This window comes from Erythrolamprus reginae, chromosome 2 (assembly GCF_031021105.1).
Source record: "Erythrolamprus reginae isolate rEryReg1 chromosome 2, rEryReg1.hap1, whole genome shotgun sequence".
In the NCBI taxonomy this organism is placed as follows: Eukaryota; Metazoa; Chordata; class Lepidosauria; order Squamata; family Dipsadidae; genus Erythrolamprus; species Erythrolamprus reginae.
The window spans coordinates 30,923,387-30,937,529 of record NC_091951.1 but is presented as its reverse complement, the minus strand read 5'-3'; the positions used below and the strand labels follow the sequence as shown (position 1 = coordinate 30,937,529).

The 14,143-nt window shown below is 42.0% G+C and overlaps 1 pseudogene; it reads right to left on the bottom strand.

Moving 5' to 3' along the window:
* Positions 1-3,777: 3,777 nt before the first annotated feature.
* LOC139159299 (zinc finger protein 850-like) overlaps positions 3,778-14,143 on the bottom strand; it is a 28,440-nt pseudogene continuing 18,074 nt past the window's right edge.

The window sequence follows — 14,143 nt, the reverse complement described above, 5'->3', positions numbered from 1 at the left end:
AGCCAACAGGCCATGAAAAATAAGCTGCAGAAAACAGGATGTCTCAAACGGGCAGTGAATGGGCCGCAGTGGCAAAAGGGCTTCAATAGTGGCAAATGGACCGCAGCAAATGGGCCAAATGAATACTGGATGGATACTGGGAGGCAAAGGCTTTTTCCCCCTTCTTTTCCTTCCACCAAAAGGTAGGTATGTCTCACAGTCCGGAGCAACCTATACTACAAAAAGATACGGTGTTTGATTTTCAGAGCCTAAGCATTATAAAAGGTGACAACAGATCTGTCTTAACAGCTTTACTAAAAAGAGAAAATTAAATAATATTCGGACGGAAATTAAATAGAATTTGATTATTTTAAAATTTAAAATATTTATTACAGTCGACAGCATAATGAACATGGCATGAATTCAGTTAAAAGCTAGACATCAAGATTAATAATAGTAATTATACCAAAAAACCCAAAGACATTTATTTATTTATACCTTTATTTGAGTTGGAAGGGATCTTTCAGGTCTAGTCCAGCCCCCTGCTAGTGCAGGAGACCCTACATCGCACTAGTCCAATAGCAGTCCAGTCTTTTCTTGAAGGTCACTAGTGTTGGAGTGTTAACCACCTCTGCCGGCAAGTCGTTCCACTGGTTGATCCCTCTCAGAAAAAAAATTCCTCCTTATTTCCAGGTTGAATCTCCCCTTGGACAGCCTCCAACAGTTGCTCCTTGTCTGGAGATCTGGTGATTTGGAAAATAATGTATTCCCCTCCTCCCTGTGGTAACCACTCAAGTATTTGTAGACTGCTATCATCTCCCCCCTTGACCTTCTTTCCTAGATTATCCAGCCCAATTCCTGCAATCTTTCTTCCTATGTTTTAGTTTCTAGCCCCATAACCATTGTGGTTGCTCACTTCTAGAATATCAATGTCTCTTTTTTAGTGTGGTGACCAAAACTGAATGCAAGTGGTATTAGCAGCTCCCTTGTCTTGGAATGTATGTCTCTATTTATGCAGCTTAAGATTGTATTGGCTTTTTTAGCCGCGGCTGAACATTTTTGGCTCATGTTTAGTTTGTTGTCCACTAAGACTCCAAAATCTCTCACACATTCACTGCTGTTGAGATGTTTTTGCTGTTTGTATTTGTGTTTTGGGTTTTTGGTACGTAGGTATAGGATCCTACTTTTCTCTGCATTTAACTTCATTTTGTTCGTTTGGGCCCTTAGCACTATTTTGTTTAGATCCCTGTGTATCCTGAGCCTATCCTCTGGGTCTTGGCCACTCCCGCCAGCTTGGTGTCATCTGCAAATTTGATTACTTCCCCTTCTACTCCCCCATCTAAGTCATTACTGAATATGTTGAAAACTACTGGGCTTAGGATCCTTGTGGTATCCCGCTACTGACATCATTCCATGTGGACATGGACCCATTTAGTACGACTCGCTGAGAGTTATTGGTTAGTCAGTTTCCAATCCACCTGGTTGTGTTGCTGTCTACCCCACTTTTCTCTACCCTGTTTCCCCGAAAATAAGTCACCCCCGAAAGTAAGATATAGGAGAGGTTTCATAGAATAGCCTAATATAAGGCATCCCCTGAATGTAAGACGTAGATGTTTCATTTCGCAGCATTCCCAAACTGAACATATATAACTGATGTCCATAAATTGCATCCCAAAACTCTGAATCAATCAGATTTAAAAGACATCCAACATGCATCCAAAATGTGGCTGCGTGTTTGGATGCATTTTTGCTGCAGCAGGATATAGGATAAAATTCTTTGGAATAAAATAAGACAAAAAGTGAAAATAAGACGGACATATTTGGAAGCAAAAATTAATATCTCATCTGTCTCATTTTCAGGGAAACACGGTAGTTTGCGGAGTAATAGATTATGTCAACCTTGTCAGCACCTTTGCTGAAATCCAGGTACACTAAGTCCACTGTGTTGCTCTGGTCAATTGATTTGATCACAGTATTGAAGAATGAGGTGAGGTTGGTTTGGAATGATTTATTCCTGACACACCTGTATTGGCTATTGGGCATTATGTTATTTTTCTCTAGGTGGTGGCAGATCTGTTTCTTGATTATTTTGTCTAGTATTTTCCTAGGTATTGGCACAAGGCTGATAGGTCTATAGTTTCTTGAATCTGCTTTTTTGCCTTTTTTATAGATGGGACTATATTGGCTCATTTCCAATCATCTGGTAGTTCTCCTGTGAGCAAAGATCTTTGGAAGATATGATAAAGTGGTTTGGCGATGACCTCTGTAGTTCATGAAAGACAAGAGCGTAGGTATATAAAAACAGGAGTCTAAATGGAACTGTTAAAGTATTAAATGTAATATCTGAAGGACTGGGGCTGTACAGTGAGCCAGAATGCACAATTATGGTTGGTTAATGGCTCCTGCGTGAGGCAATCTGCGCTGTGATTGGTTGCTGTGAGTGTGGAGGGAAAGTTTCCCTGTTTTCTGCCCTTTTCTTCTGTGGGCTTTCTATGCTGTTCTGTGATTTACCACATGATGCTTCTGTTTGCTATGACCATTCTAAATTACAACAGTAAACACTGTAAAAAGTGACTAATGATCATTTTTCACAAATGCAGTAGACTCATGGTCATTGTGTTATAACCTGAATTGAATTACTGAAATGAACACACTTAGAATAATGCATCCACCTTTGGTCACCATACTATAAAGAAGATGTTGAGATGTTAGAAAAAGTGCAGAGGAAAGGAACCATGATCAGGGAAATTGAGACCAAAACATATGAAGAGCGGTTACAGGAACTGGGCAAGGCTAGTCTAGCGAAGATTAGGACTTTAAGTGATATGATAGCAGCGTTCCAGTATTTGAAAGACTCCCATCAAGGATTGCCATCTATCAGAAATGGTGTAGGGTCTCCTGCTTGGGTGGGATGTTGGTTTGCATGACCTACAAGGTCCCTTCCAACTCTGTTAATCTAATATAATGTAAAAATAGGATAGGATAGGATAGAATGATACATTTGTCAAGAATCATGAGGTACAACAATAATTGTTATAGGGTTCACATAAGCAATCAGGAAGGAATAAATATTAATCTAAATGGTAAGGATACAAACAAGAAGTTAGTCATAAGTGGGAGGAGATGAGTGATAGGAACAATGAGAAAAACTGATAGTAATAGTAATGCAGCCTTAGTGAATTATTTGATGTCTTTCAAACTCAGCAAAATGTTTAACATGCTTACAGTGCTATCGTAATATCAACCTTCAAAATGTAACAAGAGGCATCTCCCAGCAAAGGAGATCACAGCAGGGGTTCACATAAATTTGAAGATGCTACGCTCAAAAACCACACCCTTTTCTCTATAATATTGCAAGTGTTATTTGCACATTAAGGTCAATAAACTTTATATGTGAATTTTTGTGCTTTTCTCACTCAAATGTTCTCCATTTTGTGCTTCACTATTCGCAATCTTAGCAGGGATTCTTCTTGCCCTCAATTTATGAAAATGTTAGGAAACATAAATTCTGAACCCTCTTTACTTCTCTTCTCCTGTCAATTCATATCTCTGGAGCTAAAATTGGTAAGTAAATCATAGCATTCCTATCTTCCAATATATTTTTAAGGATGTGAAGCAGATCTCTAAATATAAATATATATGTTGTTTTATATTATATCTTGTGTAATGTGGAAAAATATTCCAAAGCACTTTTTGCCTGCAAGTATGCTATTTTTGCAAAAGAAAATATGCACTACCTTTTCATCATAGCAATACACAAGTAGCTAGCCTTGATCAAGGTAACATTATCCATTTTCATTTTTATTTTATTTTCAGTTTCATGCATAATACTGAGAGATGTTTGGCTAAACAGGATCAGGCCAGAAATTAAATACAATTCAAGGTTTCCCTTTACTGATGATCTTCTGGGTCATGTGGATTTCCCATGGATTTTCTCACCTACGTGTAAACCTACATGATTGATAAGTTTAGCTCTAGTACTGAAATCTTTACCACAATCAGGACACTCATATGGTTTCTCTCCTGTGTGAGTCGTCTGATGTTTCACCAGATTGGAAATCTGACTGAAACTTTTCCCACAGTCTGGACACTCATATGGTTTCTCTCCTGTGTGAGTCCTCTGATGTGTAATCAGGTGGTTATTTTGACTGAAGCTTTTCCCACAATCTGGACACTCATATGGTTTCTCTCCTGTGTGAGTCCTTTGATGTATCATCAGGTGGTAATTTTGACTGAAACATTTCCCACAATCTGGACACTCATATGGTTTCTCTCTTGTGTGAGTACTCTGATGTTTCATAAGGTGGTTACTTCGACTGAAGCTTTTCCCACAATCCGGACACTCATATGGTTTCTCTCCTGTGTGAGTCCTCTGATGTGTCATCAGAGTAGAACTTTGACTAAAACTTTTCCCACAGTCTGAACACTCATACGGTTTCTCTCCTGTATGAATCCTCTGATGTGTCACCAGACTGGAATTGTGACTGAAGCTTTTCCCACAATTTGGACACTCATACGGCTTCTCTCCTGTGTGAGTTCTCTGATGTCTCGTCAGGTCGTAATTGTGACTGAAGCTTTTTCCACAATCTGGACACTCATACGGTTTCTCCATTGTGTGACCCCTCTGGTGTAGTACAAATTTATAATTCTGACTGAAACTTTTCCCACAATCCATACCTTCATGTGGTTTCTTCCCTGTGTGAGTCATCTGTTGTGTCACCAGACTGGAATTCTGGCTGAAACCTTTCCCACAATCTGGACAATCATAAGGTTTCTCCCTGTGTGAATTTTCTGGTATATTACCAGTTCAGAATTCCGACTAAAAGTTTTCACACAATCTAGACACTCATACAGTTTTTCCCCCATGTGAGTCTTCTTTTGTATCACACTTCCTAAAGCTACGAAATGGGCAGTGGGTGGCCTTGGCTTCACTGTGTTCTCTCATGCATTATCGGCTGTGCTCTGCAATCTGCTTTACTCTAGAAGATGCATATATTGTGGGATTTTTCCACCAAGAACATTTTGGGATTTCCAAGGTGAAAAATATTTTGGATCTCTTCTTGGATGCTGCTTTCATTCAAGCTGTTCTTACTTGATTCACAGGGTGAAGTTTGAATGCCTTCCTATCCTATGTGACTATCAAATTACCACTTCCTCCTGCACTGATTTCCAGATTACGTCCCCTTTTTCTGAATTGGAACACAATCCTCTTTGATCTTTTTCTGCAGTGTTTCATTAAGTTCTACATATTCATTTTTTCCAACTTAAAACTCTCTTCATATTCTCTCTTTTGTCGATCACCTGCCTGCAGAAGGAGAAGTCTTTTGTAGCTTTCTGTAGGCGGCGAAATACACTTTCATTGCTGGCTGGACTTGTTTTCCTTTCAAAGCTGCTTGGGTTTCTCACTTTTCTGGATTTATCTTGTTCGCAACTTTTCGGTCTAGAAAGATTGACATAAAACATTAGATTGACATAAAGTATTTATAAAATAGCTGCAGAAGATGTGAAAACATAAAGAAAGAAAAAACATGCATTACAATTAAAATAAATCATCGCAAACACTCTTTTGCAACAACCCAAGAAATGATTATGCAGATAGATATCACCAGATGGTAAACACAGAAATAAGATTGACTATGTGCTCTACAGCCAAAAGTGGAGTAGCTCTATACAGTCATACCTCGTCTTACGAACCTAATTGGTTCCAGGGGGAGGTTCGTATGACGAAAGGTTCGTAAGACGAAACATTGTTTCCCATAGGAAACAATGTAAACTCAATTAATCCGTGCAACCCAAAAAAAAAACCCCGCAAAAAAACGCTGCCGCCTGGCTGTCACCTTTTAAAACAGCCTGTGGATTTCTCAGCGACCTCCCGAACGCCGAATGCCTAACCCTAAGTTCCGGGTTCGGCGTTCGGGACGCCGCCGAGAAGCCCCCAGGCTGTTTTAAAAGGTGACAGCCGGGCGGCGGGGCTTCCCAGAAGCCTCCGAACGCCGAACGTGGAAGTTCGGGTTTGGCGTTCGGCTTCGGGAGTCTGCTGGGAAGCCACCTGACTGTTTTAAAAGGTGACAGCCGGGCTGGAGGGCTTCCCAGCAGCCTCCCGAACCCCGAACCCGGAAGTTCGGCAAAGGTTCGGGGTTCGGGAGGCTGCTGGGAAGCCCCCCAGCCCGGCTGTGGCCTTTTAAAATAGCCAGGCGGCTTCCCAGCAGCCTCCCGAAGCCGAACCCCAAACCCGAACTTCCGCGTTCGGAAGCTGTTGGGAAGCCCCCCGGCTGTTTTAAAAGGTCACAGCCAGGCTGGGGGGCTTCCCAGCAGCCTCCCGAACCCCTAACCTTTGCCGAACTTCCGCGTTCGGCGTTCAGAAGCTGCTGGGAAGCCCCCCGGCTGTTTTAAAAGGTGACAGCCGGGCTGGGGGGCTTCCCAGCAGGCTCCCGAACCCAGAGGTTCGGCAAAAGTTCGGAGTTCGGGAGGCTGCTGGGAAGCCCCGCCGCCCGGCTGTCACCTTTTAAAACAGCCGGGGGGCTTCCAAGCAGCCTCCCGAACGCCAAACCCAGAAGTTCGGGTTTGGCGTTCGTAACACGAAAAAAGTTCATAAGAAGAGGCAAATTTTTTCTGAACCCCGGGTTCGTATCTCGAGTTGTTCGTAAGACAAGGGGTTCGTATCTTGAGGTACCACTGTAGCAGTGATGGCGAACCTTTTTTTCCTCAGGTGCCAAAAGAGTGTGGGTGCATGCTATCGTGCATGCTTGGTTGCCCATTCCCCTAATTCAATACCTGGGGAGGATGAAAACTGCTTCCCCCGCCCACTGAAGGCCCTCTGGAGGCAGGAAACGGCCTGTTTCCCAACTTCTGGTAAGACCAGAAGGCTCGTGTTTCACCCTCCCCAGACTCCAAAGACTTCCCTGGAGCCTGGGGAGGGTAAAAACACCATTCCCCATTCCCCCGGAGGCTGTCTGGATGCAAACAAACGATCTCCCAGAGCCCCTGTGCCAGACAAAAACCAGCTGGCCAACATACACAGGCATGTTGCAGCTGAGCTAAGGCAACGACTCGCGTGTCAGCAGATATGGCTCTACATACCACTTATGGCACCCGTGCTTGAGGTTCCCCATCACTGCTCTATACAGTCAGTAAAAAAAAAAAAAAAAGACCAGGAGCTGACTGTGACTCAGATCATGAGCTTTCACTTAAAGAAAGTAGGGGAAAGCACTACACCACTCAGGTATGAACTTAATTGTATCTCTGCTGAATATACAGTGGAGGTGACAAATAAATTTAAGGAATTTTATCTGATAGACAGAATGGAGGTTCACAACATTGTACAAGAGATTGCAACTAAAACCATCCCAAAGGAAAGAAATGCAAGAAAGCAAAGTGGCTGTCTGAGGAAGCTTTGCAAATAGCTGGGGACAGAAGTTAAGCAAAGTCAAATGGGCCTTAGAAAGTCTGAGGAACAATAAAGCTAGTGGAGGTGACAGTATTCCAATTGACCTTTCAAAATCTTAAAAGACAATGCAGTAAAAGTGCTACCCTCAACATGGCAGCAAATTTGGAAAACTCAACAGTGGCCACAGGATTGGAAAAGGTCAGTCTACATTCCAATTCCAAAGAAAGACAATGCCAAAGAAGGCTCAGATTATTGCACCATTCCAGCAAGCAAAAGAGCACAAAACTGGAGATCAAATTGAAAATGAAATACTTATTAGAAGATATTTGCCTTTGTTTTCCCCCACTTTACAGGCTTAATCCTGCAAGGCATTACAACATTCTGGTGTTGTTTCTGTAGCCTAATCTTGACTGTCCTGCATGTAGAAACTGCCTCTCCATTAACCCTTATTACATTCTGCATAGTTCCAGTGTCTGTTTGTTCTGGTCATTGGTTTAACAAGCAACAGGTACTGTGTTTGCTCCTTTGCTTCAATCTAGTCTCAAGTGCTTTTTCTATGGGGGAGGGGGTCTTACTTCACTCCTTTAGTGGTTATTGGGACCGTCCTTTTGGGGTGTACTTCCAAGAGGCAGGATGTAAGCTTCGCACTGATTTTTTTACTGCCTTCCTGGGAGGCATGTGATCTTTCCTTAAATCTGGATGATTTCTTTAGGATATCTTATAAGGTGAGTGCGACCCGCAGGTACCTTTAAGGGGTAGAAATGGATCTAAGAATTGCTTCTTCTGGGTGTGCTCTTTCTGGAGAGCTTAAATGACCCCTCTGCTACAGGGTTTCACTTTATGAGCAAGAGTTGGCTGCTGAGTTATCATAGCATTTTAATGATTTTAATTCCTCAAGATGCTCTTGCACCTTGCCTGATTTTTAATTCCAGTTTTCAAGTATTTCTCATCTAATGATTGGTTATTTAGAGCAGATTTTTGGAAGTAATGAGCCTTTTTCCATTTTTCTACAGGTAATCCCTGATTTACAACTGTTCACTTAGTGACCATTCAAAATTACAATTGCATTGAAAAAGTGACTTATGACCATTTTTCACACTTATGACCATTGCAGCATCGCCACAGTCATGACAGGCCAGTTGAGTACCACCCCTCTACATGACTGATGTCAAGTTGGACACACCCACCCAGTCACATTACCACCTGGACACGACAGGTGCACATAGGAACTACTCAGAGGGCTGAAACGGTTATTTTTGGTGGGTGCGTACAGTTATAACTGTCCTCACATTTTACATTTTGTGCCCTATCTTGTCACCATGGTAACGAGAAGAAGCGCAGTTGTGAAATGCTTGAAACGGTTATTAAGAATGTGCAATGGGCAGAAATGTGAAGACTCTCGTAAGTGCGGAGACTGGTCGTAACTGTAAGGACTTTTTTCAGCTCTCTAATAATCCCTATGCACTTAGCCATGCCCATCCAGTCACATGACAAGTTACTTACACCCACATCACATGACCAAGCCATGCCCCAAATAAGCGACACCCACAGAATCAGTTGTTAAAAAATTTGAATCCCACCACTGGAAGGAAGGACTTACTGGAGAAAAGCCTAATGATGGGAACGATTGAGGGCAAAAGAAGAAAGAGGGAACAGAGAATGAGGTGGATGGATGGAGTCACTGGAGCAGCAGGCGTGAGCTTAACTGGACTCCACAGGATGGCAAAGGACCGGAAGGCCTGGAGGAAAGTTGTGGATTAACAATAATAATGAAAAGCAAACATGGCAAAATGATAAATTAACTTCTAAACTTAATTATAATTAATTTCACAGAGGAGCCGGATTGTGGGGGCAATATGCTGACTCTGTTAAAAAGTGCTATTGCTAACATGTTGTAAGCCGCCCTGAGTCTAAGGAGAAGGGCGGCATAAAAATAGAATAAATAAAATAAATATCATAAATAAATAAAAGACTGGTCACAGTTTGAATATCCACAAAAACATTTAATTCTCTTCTGGACTTCAGTTACGTCAAACTTCTTAAATGCCAAATTGGTTATTTTCAAATATATCAGTAAAGTTAGTTGCCTCGTTGAGGGCAGTAGCTGGGCGTTTGGATCCCTTCTTGGATAGTATTTCCATTCAAGCTATTTTTATTTGCTTCACGGGGTCAAATTTGAATGCCTGCCATTACTTTATAATGGAAAAAATATACATGCAAAAATGCTAACTTTAATTATTATTCATTTTAACCTTAATTATGATTCATTTCACAGATGAAAAATTGCAAGATATAATCCAAGCTTTTGTGCATCAAACGCCCCAGTTTCCAAGGAAAGAACACATCCATAAAAGAGAAACATAGAAACATAGAAGTCTGACGGCAGAAAAAGACCTCATGGTCCATCTAGTCTGCCCTTATACTATTTTCTGTATTTTATCTTAGGATGGATATATGTTTATCCCAGGCATGTTTAAATTCAGTTACTGTGGATTTATCTACCACGTCTGCTGGAAGTTTGTTCCAAGGATCTACTACTCTTTCAGTAAAATAATATTTTCTCATGTTGCTTTTGATCTTACCCCCAACTAACTTCAGATTGTGTCCCCTTGTTCTTGTGTTCACTTTCCTATTAAAAACACTTCCCTCCTGGACCTTATTTAACCCTTTAATATATTTAAATGTTTCGATCATGTCCCCCCTTTTCCTTCTGTCCTCCAGACTATACAGATTGAGTTCATTAAGTCTTTCCTGATACGTTTTATGCTTAAGACCTTCCACCATTCTTGTAGCCCGTCTTTGGACCCGTTCAATTTTGTCAATATCTTTTTGTAGGTGAGGTCTCCAGAACTGAACACAGTATTCCAAATGTGGTCTCACCAGCATTCTATATAGCGGGATCATAATCTCCCTCTTCCTGCTTGTTATACCTCTAGTTATGCAGCCAAGCATCCTACTTGCTTTCCCTACTGCCTGACTGCACTGTTCACCCATTTTGAGACTGTCAGAAATCACTACCCCTAAATCCTTTTCTTTTGAAGTATTTGCTAACACAGAACTGCCAATACAATACTCAGATTGAGGATTCCTTTTCCCCAAGTGCATTATTTTACATTTGGAAACATTAAACTGCAGTTTCCATTGCTTTGACCATTTATCTAGTAAAGCTAAATCATTTACCATATTACAGACGCCTCCAGGAATATCAACCCTATTGCACACTTTAAAGTCATCGGCAAATAGGCAAACCTTCCCTACCAAACCTTCCCCTATGTCACTCACAAACATATTAAAAAGAATAGGACCCAGAACAGACCCTTGTGGCACACCGCTTGTAACCTGACTCTGCTCAGAATACTCGCCATTAACAATAACTCTCTGATGTCTACGCTTCAGCCAGCTGCAAATCCATTGAACTATCCAGGGATTAAGTCCAATCTTCACTAATTTATCTATCAGCTCTTTATGTGGAACCGTATCAAAGGCTTTGCTGAAGTCCAGGTAGGCAATATCCATGGCACCACCTTCATCCAACACCTTTGTGACATAGTCAAAGAAATCAATGAGATTAGTCTGACATGATTTGCCTTCAGTAAAGCCATGCTGATTTGGGTCCAATAAGTTATTGTTTTTTAGGTGCTGATTTATCCTGATTTATCAAAGAGTGCAATGAAGGAATTTTTTAAAAATCCCCCAACAAGCAGAAAATTGCACGCACCACTTCTAAAACGACCAGTATCACTGGAACAAAGTTTGGGGAGGGAAGGAACACGCAGCAGCAGCCGACATGGTTCAGCCTGTTTTCGTCTCTGCTTCAGCCTCGTGGAGGGAACCAAGCAGCCCTCCTTACAACGGCTTCTCCCCCGGCCTGTCCTCAACGCACCTTTTCCAGTTGCTGAACTCCTGGGAAGAGCAGGAGAGGCGCCCTCCACGCCACAGTCCACCGATGGATAAGCCGAAAGAGGAGATTCCTGTTCTTCCCCTCTTCCACACCCTCTCTTCCCCATCCTTTCTAGGAATCCAGTACTCTATTGTTTCAACCTCTTCAGGCTCCCTCGCTCTCCCTCCCATTGGATGTCGGTAGTCAGCCACCATCGATGCGGCTCTACTGTATTTACCCGCTTTCTAGTCGCCGGGTGTTTCCCATGTAATAGAGCGCTCGCCATCTAGCGACGCACGGCTGAATTACAGGCTTCTGTCGTTTGCAAGATTTTTGTTTGATTGTTCTAACGCGAAATCGATGCCACTCATACCAACTGCAAGAACTAAATCAAGGGAAAGCATCGTTTGGGGCGGGGGAAGACGACGGAGTTGCTGGCCTAGCTACATTTAGAAGACCTCTGTTCAGCTATTGGTTCTAATCTGTGTTGCATGCAGGAATCTTTCTTTCTTTTTTCCCCTTTTCCTCGCTTCCTGGACCAGGAAGGAGGTTCATTTAAATGTCCCCTATCCTCTTGTCTCCCTTCAGGGACCTAATTTTGGCCTTTCAATTGGCATCCCAGTATTCCATAGCCAGTGATAGTTTCTAAATGGTATTGCTACTAGTTTGCATATGTGCTACTTCTGCACATGCACAGAAACTTCCAGGGTGGGTGGGCAGAGCCTTCCAACACCAGCAACACCAATTTGCAGAACCGGTTGGAACCAGGAAACACCCTCTACTGTCCATAGCTACTGTTTTACATGCCTTAAAGACAGAATTCGCACCTGGCAATTGCCTGGACTGGTTTCCCTGCAGTTTCCTTGGCAAGGATTTCCCAAGTGATCTCTATCTTTCCTGTTTCTTGGGCCCGAGAGGGCTCACCAGATATGGCTAGATGGATTTACACCTGCTGGAACTGAGCACCTCCCCATCTGCAACTTGCAGCTTTTAGCACTCCACCAAACTGGCTCTTATTTCCCACATAATATACTGTACTATCTCATCTGTTCTGGTGGATCCAGCCTTTCAAGATGTAGTCCCAACATCTCAAGGGTTGACTCAGCCTTCCATCCTTCCGAGGCAGGTCCAATGAGGACCCAGATTATTCAAGGCAATATCCTGGTTCTGTAAACTACGTAAAGGGGTCTATAAAAGCACTATGAAGTGGTGTATAAGTCTAAATGTTATTGTTATCTGTGCAGGAATGAGCCAGTCCCTTTGGATTGCCCATTGCAGAATTTTAATTCTTTTTATGATAGATAGATGAAATTGACTGATTGGGATGGAGATAGATGATAAATAAACAGAGAGACAAGAGAGACAAAGGTGGACAGGTGATAGACAGTGTTTGTAGGTTTTATGGGGATTAATTTGCTCTGCTATAAATGAGTTATTTATAAGGAATTCCACTTTTTCCCATGTATCAATTTCATTGTGTTTATGTTGAATGTTTCTCTAATGGGATTCAATTACAGTTCGTTCTTTCTTGTTTCTTTCTCCAAACGTAATTCTTAAGCATGACATAAATTGTTATTCCTCTCCTCATGCTCATACTCATAGCTCCATTTTCTTGCCACCTGGTATTTTGGTTGTACCGTTTCCCCCCAAATAAGACTTCCCCTGTTAATAAGCCCAATTGGGCTTTTGCGTTCATGGCAATAAGGCCAAGTGCTTATTTCAGGGTTCAAAAAATAAAAGACATGGTCTTATTTTGGGGAAAACACGGTATGTATGAGATGTACATTCCCCCCACCCCACCCTAAAGTGGGTGAAAATTGTGGTGCATCTTGAAATAAAATGATGAGTTACTCATTCATAAAATGTAGTTAAGGTACCAACAGGCTTTATATACAATTAACATGCTATAATACTTTTTTCTAAACTCACCCAAGATATAGTCAATAAAACAAATCAAAATGACTTGAGATCATTCTTCCTGGAACAAGCCCAAGGCCAGGCTATTGGAATACCCGTGGTCAGGATATAATGCAGTAAGATAAAAATGTCATTGGGGGGGGGGGAACTATTAGAGGACAAGATAAGATAGCCATGATTATTAAGAGAGAATTGACATGCTGACCCTTTAGAACAGTGATTTTCAACCTTTTTTGAGCCGCGGCACATTTTTTACATTTACAAAACCCTGGGGCACATTGAGCGGGGGGAGGGTGGGGGCTAAAAAAAGTTTGGACAAAAAAATTATCTCTCTCTTCCTCCCTTTCACTCTATTTCTCTCTCTCTCTCCCTCTTTCTCTCCCTTCCTACTTTCTCTCTCCATCCCTCTTTCTTTCTCTTCCTTCCTATTTTTTGCTATTTCTCTCTCTCTCCCTCCCTACCTCCCTCTATGTCTTTCTCTCTCTCTCCTTCCCTCCCTCTCTTTCTATCTCTCTTGCTTTCTCTCTCTCTGTTCTCTTTCTCTCTCTTGCTCTCTCTCTTGCTTTCTTTCTCTCTCTTGCTTTCTTTCTCTCTCTCTCTTGCTTTCTTTCTCTCTCTCTCTTTCTCTCTCCCTCCCTACCTCCCTCTATGTCTTTCTCTCTCTCTCCTTCCCTCCCTTTCTATCTCTCTTGCTTTCTCTCTCTTGTTCTCTTTCTCTCTCTTGCTCTTTCTCTCTCTTGCTTTCTTTCTCTCTCTCTCTTGCTTTCTTTCTCTCTTGCTTTCTTTCTCTCTCCGAGCTTCGCGGCACACCTGACCATGTCTCACGGCACACTAGTGTGCCACGGCACACTGGTTGAAAAACACTGCTTTAGAATATAGACTAACATAGAAAATGACTTAGCAAAATAAAGAGGAGTGGGGAGGGATTCTTAGGTGTGATGTGTATTGTGTAGGAAGTATAAGGATTGAATTGAAGAATG